At 42.4% G+C, this 5,350-nt stretch overlaps 1 long non-coding RNA gene across 1 annotated transcript; it reads left to right on the top strand.

The window, feature by feature from the left end:
- The first annotated feature begins 462 nt into the window (after positions 1–462).
- LOC119878338 lies at positions 463–3,544 on the top strand. The gene is made up of 4 exons (XR_005386787.1): positions 463–642; positions 945–1,037; positions 2,880–3,006; positions 3,447–3,544. It is a non-coding gene; the product is annotated as an uncharacterized LOC119878338 (long non-coding RNA).
- Positions 3,545–5,350: the final 1,806 nt, after the last annotated feature.

Here is a 5,350-nt window from a genome sequence, read left to right as displayed (position 1 = left end):
GCATGATTTAACACAACATAAATCGATTACCTTGTGGTTCTGAAGGATAGAAGTCCGAGATGGGTCTTACAGGGCTAAAATCAAGGTACTGGGAAGACTGTGTTCCTTCTGGAGGCTCTAGGGATGACCTGTTTCCTTACTCTTCCTTAGCTCTTGACCCCTCTTCATCACCTGATGCCCCTGCCTCCTTCTCACAAGGGCCCTTTTGATTATATCAGGTCCACCTGGACATTCTAGGCTATTTTTATACCATTACCCCACTGAAGGCACCTAACTGCTTCTCCTCCTCCCTGCAGCTGCTTCATGTGGGTGAGTGGCATCAGGTGAGATCTCAACTCAAAGATTCAAGTGGGAAGTGCATCACAAGCCCTTCTGTGGTGTCTGTCGTATGACATCATGATTGGGGTACACAGGAGGCATGAATAAAGAGCACTTGGGAGTTTTCAGCCTAAATCTTGACAGACACTCCTGCATTCCCTACTCCTTGTTCCAGCTATTCTTAGGACCAAAATTGCTGAGAGCTCTGCCAGCAGTTACTGGCCTTGATTGGGAAACGAGAAGATTCTGGGCACAATGATCTGGGCTCTATGTAAGTAGGCTCAGATGCTTGCTGCCCATCCTGGGGCTAACCTCTCTGGGAAGGTGAGTTCATGCTCTATTCCACTGGGATGCAGAGGGAGTTTTGTTCAGGGTAGATCTGGGAAGCAGAGCCACACACTTTGGAACATGGGGAGAGGCCACATACACACCAAATCCCAGCTGCTGCAGCATCCATCACATGTGGGCTCCCTGTAGGGCCCAGGAGAAGAGAGGAACCTGAAGGTCAAGGTTGGGAGGCTGGTGTGTATTCCTGGTTTCCTCTGCGTAGTCGAGGTGGTAGTGATTTGGGGTGAGGATGGAGGTTGGGGTGCCTGGTTTCACATACTTCTGCTCTTACTTTGAAGGTGTGACTTCTCAGGAGTCTGCTTTCTTCTGAGAAGAGGAGGAGGAGGAGACGGAGAAAAATGGCCCTTTCGTTTCTAAAGGTGATATCACAGGTGAATTGTTTACTTCTGATTTCCTTCCTAAAATATGAATTTACAGGGCCTAAAAACATTTTGCTGCCTGGGGCTATAAGGGAGAATCTGTTCCAAGCTTCAATCCTAGCTTCTGGTGGTATTCTGGAAATCTTGGGCATTCTTCAGCTTGTAGACACATCCCTGCAGCCTCTGTCTTTATCTTTACATTGAGATCTCCCTTTGTCTCCTCCCATATCTGTCTCTTGGCCCAAAGTTCCCTCTGTGCATGCATGTCTGCTTCTGAGTCCAAATTTCCTCTCTCGTATTGGATTAAGGCCCACCCTAGTCTCATTTTTAACTTGATTATGTCTGTAAAAACCCTATTTTCAAGTAAGGTCACATTCGGAGGTATTGGGGATTGGGACTTCAATGTAACTTTTTGGGGGTGAACTGTTAGGAAGCTGTAACAGATATAAAAAATTATCATACTGATTTCTTCTGGAAGAGAAGTTTCTATTTGTCTTGTGGCTACTGGCCATTCAACTTTTCAAATCCAATTGATAAATTTGTACCTGCCTTTATTTTTGAGGGATATCTTTGCTGGGTATGGAACTTTAGGTGTGTGACCTCAACTAAATGCTCAGTCTCCCTGTTCTCTCTGGGCACTGGAATAGTCTGGAATCCTACATTTTTACCAAAGAAAGTAGGATTTCTTAGAGACCTCTGAAGCTTCTGTCTCACTCAGTATCCTAAGAGCTATTCTTCTAAATCTGGCCCTGTACAGGCACACTTCCAATGTAAGCCAAGGATCCAAGGGAAATTCCCATATAGGTACTTAGGGCTCCTTCTCTAGCACCCTGCCCTCCCAACCCTAGCTGTGTTGGAAGGAAGCTCCAAACTCTGATATCCTCTCCCTCCACCCAGCAAAACCATTGCTTTGTGTTCTATGTCTCTGCACTGTGGCTCTAGAAATGCCATCAAGGAGAATGCCAGGATAACATGCTTTTCTTCTGTCAAGGGTCACAGCCTTGGATAGGTTGCTTTTCAGTGTGTAAAAACAGTGGCTTGTATATTTATCTAGCCCTTTAGTTCTCTGATGGTGAGAGGACAACTCACAGCAACTACTCTATCATGGCTAGAGCCAAAAGTGTCCTCTCCTTTAAAGTATAACTTAACTTTACCTCATTTTTGCAGGTATTCCTTGATGCCTCAGTTCATATAATCACAATTTTTCTCAACTCACCCTGCATGCATTGAAGAACTGATTGTATTAATTGGGGTCCTCCAAGAGGAGATCTATAGGACTTATTATAAAGACTCCTGTGATTATGAAGGCTGAGAAGTCCCCAGATCTGTGGTTAGCAATCTGGAGACACAGGACCACCAATGGTGTAGATCTAGCCCAAGTAAGAAAGCTCAAAAACCAAGAAAGACAATGGTGTAAGTTCCAGTCTGAAATCTGGCAGGCTTGAGACTCAAGACTCAGTTTAAGTCTGAAGGCAGGCAAAGACCAATGTTCTAGCCCAACAGCCAGGAGGAGGAGTATCCCCACTGTTCATCTGGGCGGGATTCTGACTTGGAGGTTTCAGTCATATTCCCATGGGTGGAAGCCTCACCATGCTGACTTCTATGCCAAGCATACACACACAAAATGTATTTCTTGAAGTGTTCTTTTTCATGAGGATAAGTAATTTTGCCTCCCCCAAACTCTACAAGGATAAAGCAGACTTCTTCCAGTTTCCACTTTCCATTATAGCTTTTGGACACATTCTTACATATCCTCATATACTGTCTGTCTACCTCAATGCCCAACTTGAAAGATACCTACCAGAGCCACATGGAAGCATGCATACAAATATAAAGTATAAATTGTTTATTCAGGAGTCAGTGAAATTAAGAGATGTGGCTGTGATCTTTTCTCCGGACCAGTGGGCTTGTCTGAACCCTGAAGAAAGACAATTGTATAAGGATGTGATGCTGGATAACTGTGATTATCTCGTGTCTTTGGGTAAGGAGATCTTTCTTTGGTAGTTTAAAACTGCCTGTGGTAGAAGTTTTCCTTCTGTATAAATATCTGCAAAACCTCTGAGAATGCTTGATCCCTGAGAATGCTTGACTGAATTTCAACTTGACATTCCTCAGCAAAGGACTGGAGCCATGTGATGCTAGGAAAGGACACTTTCATCGTGTGACAACTCAAGCTTCATATTCTCCATTTTCCAAACCATCACACTTTCTTTAAAAGCCATTCTTCTTAGACTATTGTGTGCCTAAGAGACAGCCGGGGGAATTGCTAAAAATGTAGATGGTCCTTTTAAAAAAAGAATAAAAATAGTACTTTGGAGGTTGCTAAGAGATTTTTAATGTGGTAAATAAGATTATCACCAAAAGTGTGGGTCTAAATTCTGTAATAGACACAGCATAATCAAGGTCATTTATTAATCTTAGGACACTGGACTTATAAGGCAGAAGTGATATCCACTTTGAAGAAAGGGAAGGACATCTGGATGATGGAGAAAGAGGTGATGAGTGCTCCATGCCCAGGTAACTAATCAGCACCAAGCAGGTGGAAGCCAGCACAGCTAAAACCCTAATTTGTCAGAGTAATCTGGACCCCTGAGGTGGTGACAGGAGAGGAGTTCTCCCACGGGCTCCCATCTTCCACGTTCATCATTCTCCCTGTGCTCCTTTTGTTATGCCTCCAGTCTTAGGACCCTAAATGGTGTGTTTAAGTTACCACATGAAGAGACAGAAGTATGAATAGCTGAACTGGTCAAGTAACTCATCAGTGATTGGAATGAATGAATGGCTTAGCTCAAGAAAGTGTCATGAAAAGCCTTTTCTTTTTTCCCCAAGAAAGAGTTCAGGAGAAGGATTTTTTTTCTCTCTCTCTAGATTAAGATAATAAGTAATCAGATGTATCATAACCAGAAAAACAATCAAATTCACCATCTGATGGAGAGTGAGGACACCCCTTTCAGTACAGAAAGTAGAAACTGCCAGAATGCAAGGTCATTTAGGGATTTCAGAGAAGCATGCTTAGGATTTATTTATTTATTTATTTATTTATTTATTTATTTATTTATTTATTTATTTAAAGACTTTATTTAAAGATTTTTTATTTATCTAAAGATTTTATTTATTTAAAGATTTTATTTATTTAAAGATTTTATTTATTATTCATGGCAGAGATAGAGAGAGAGAGAGAGAGAGAGAGAGAGAGAGAGAGAGAAAGAGAGAAAGAGAAAGAGAAGTAGGCTCCATGCAGGGAACCCACTGTGGGACTCCATCCGGGGTCTCCAGGATCACACCCCAAGCTGAAGGTGGCGCTAAACCGCTGAGCCACAGGGGGCTGCCCCATGCTTAGGCTTTAAAGCATGAAACATGTTTGGGTTTCAAGGTATGATACAGAAGCTCACTAACAGACTTCTGAAAGACAGATGATGAGGATTTGGCTTGGGACATTATTAGATCTAAAGAGTAGACTAAAATCCCAAAATGTATATAAACTGTTGTTGGCATTTTGGGAAGAGAGCATAGAACCCAGGAACAAATTCAAAGCTTTTATAAGCTTGTTTTCCCAAGAATTCCAAATAACAGTGGGCCTTCTTATTTAAAAAAACGTGATGACCTAGCCCAAACTCCTCTCCCACCCCCAAACTAGTTCATCTATCCAGAGCGGTCCTCTCTGAACCCTCTCCTTGATCACTGATGTATTTGTCTTTCTTCTTTATCTTTTCATTCTTTGTGCACTTCTGCAGATTTTTCTTTTTTTTTTTTTTAAAGATTTTATTTATTCATTCTTTAGACACACACACACACACACACACACACACACACACAGGCAGAGACACAGGCAGAGGGAGAAGTAGGCTCCATGCGGGAGCCCGATGGTAGCACTCGATCCTGGAGCTCCAGGATCACACCCTGGGCGGAAGGCGGCGCTAAACCACTGAGCCACCCGGGCTGCCCAAATTCTGCATATTTTTCTATCAAGTTGTAGTCCCATTTAGACTTACTACAGTATTATTTCCTACTGTCTCCACTGTGTTGTTTTAGAAAACAAATGTTTGCTTTCTTGGTTTGTTTTTATCACTTCTACACACCACACACACACCCCTATTGAGTAAAATGATTTAGACCATTTATGGCTGGCAATGTGGTGGTGGGAGGGCAGTCAGGTGGAGAACTCAGTCAATTACATTGTTCAGTTTATTTTTATTTTTATTTATTTTTTCATTGTTCAGTTTATAGCCAAAGATCACTGTTGCTATATTCGAGATCTCCCATTATTTTGTATTTCCTTCCTCTGTAGCCCATGATCTCGTTCTTCTCCTTACCCACAGCCAGTC

This window comes from Canis lupus, unplaced genomic scaffold, assembly GCF_011100685.1.
Source record: "Canis lupus familiaris isolate Mischka breed German Shepherd unplaced genomic scaffold, alternate assembly UU_Cfam_GSD_1.0 chrUn_S1507H1691, whole genome shotgun sequence".
Classification (NCBI taxonomy): domain Eukaryota; kingdom Metazoa; phylum Chordata; class Mammalia; order Carnivora; family Canidae; genus Canis; species Canis lupus.
The sequence above is the reverse complement of the archived record's forward strand: the minus strand, read 5'-3'. Positions and strand labels throughout refer to the sequence as shown.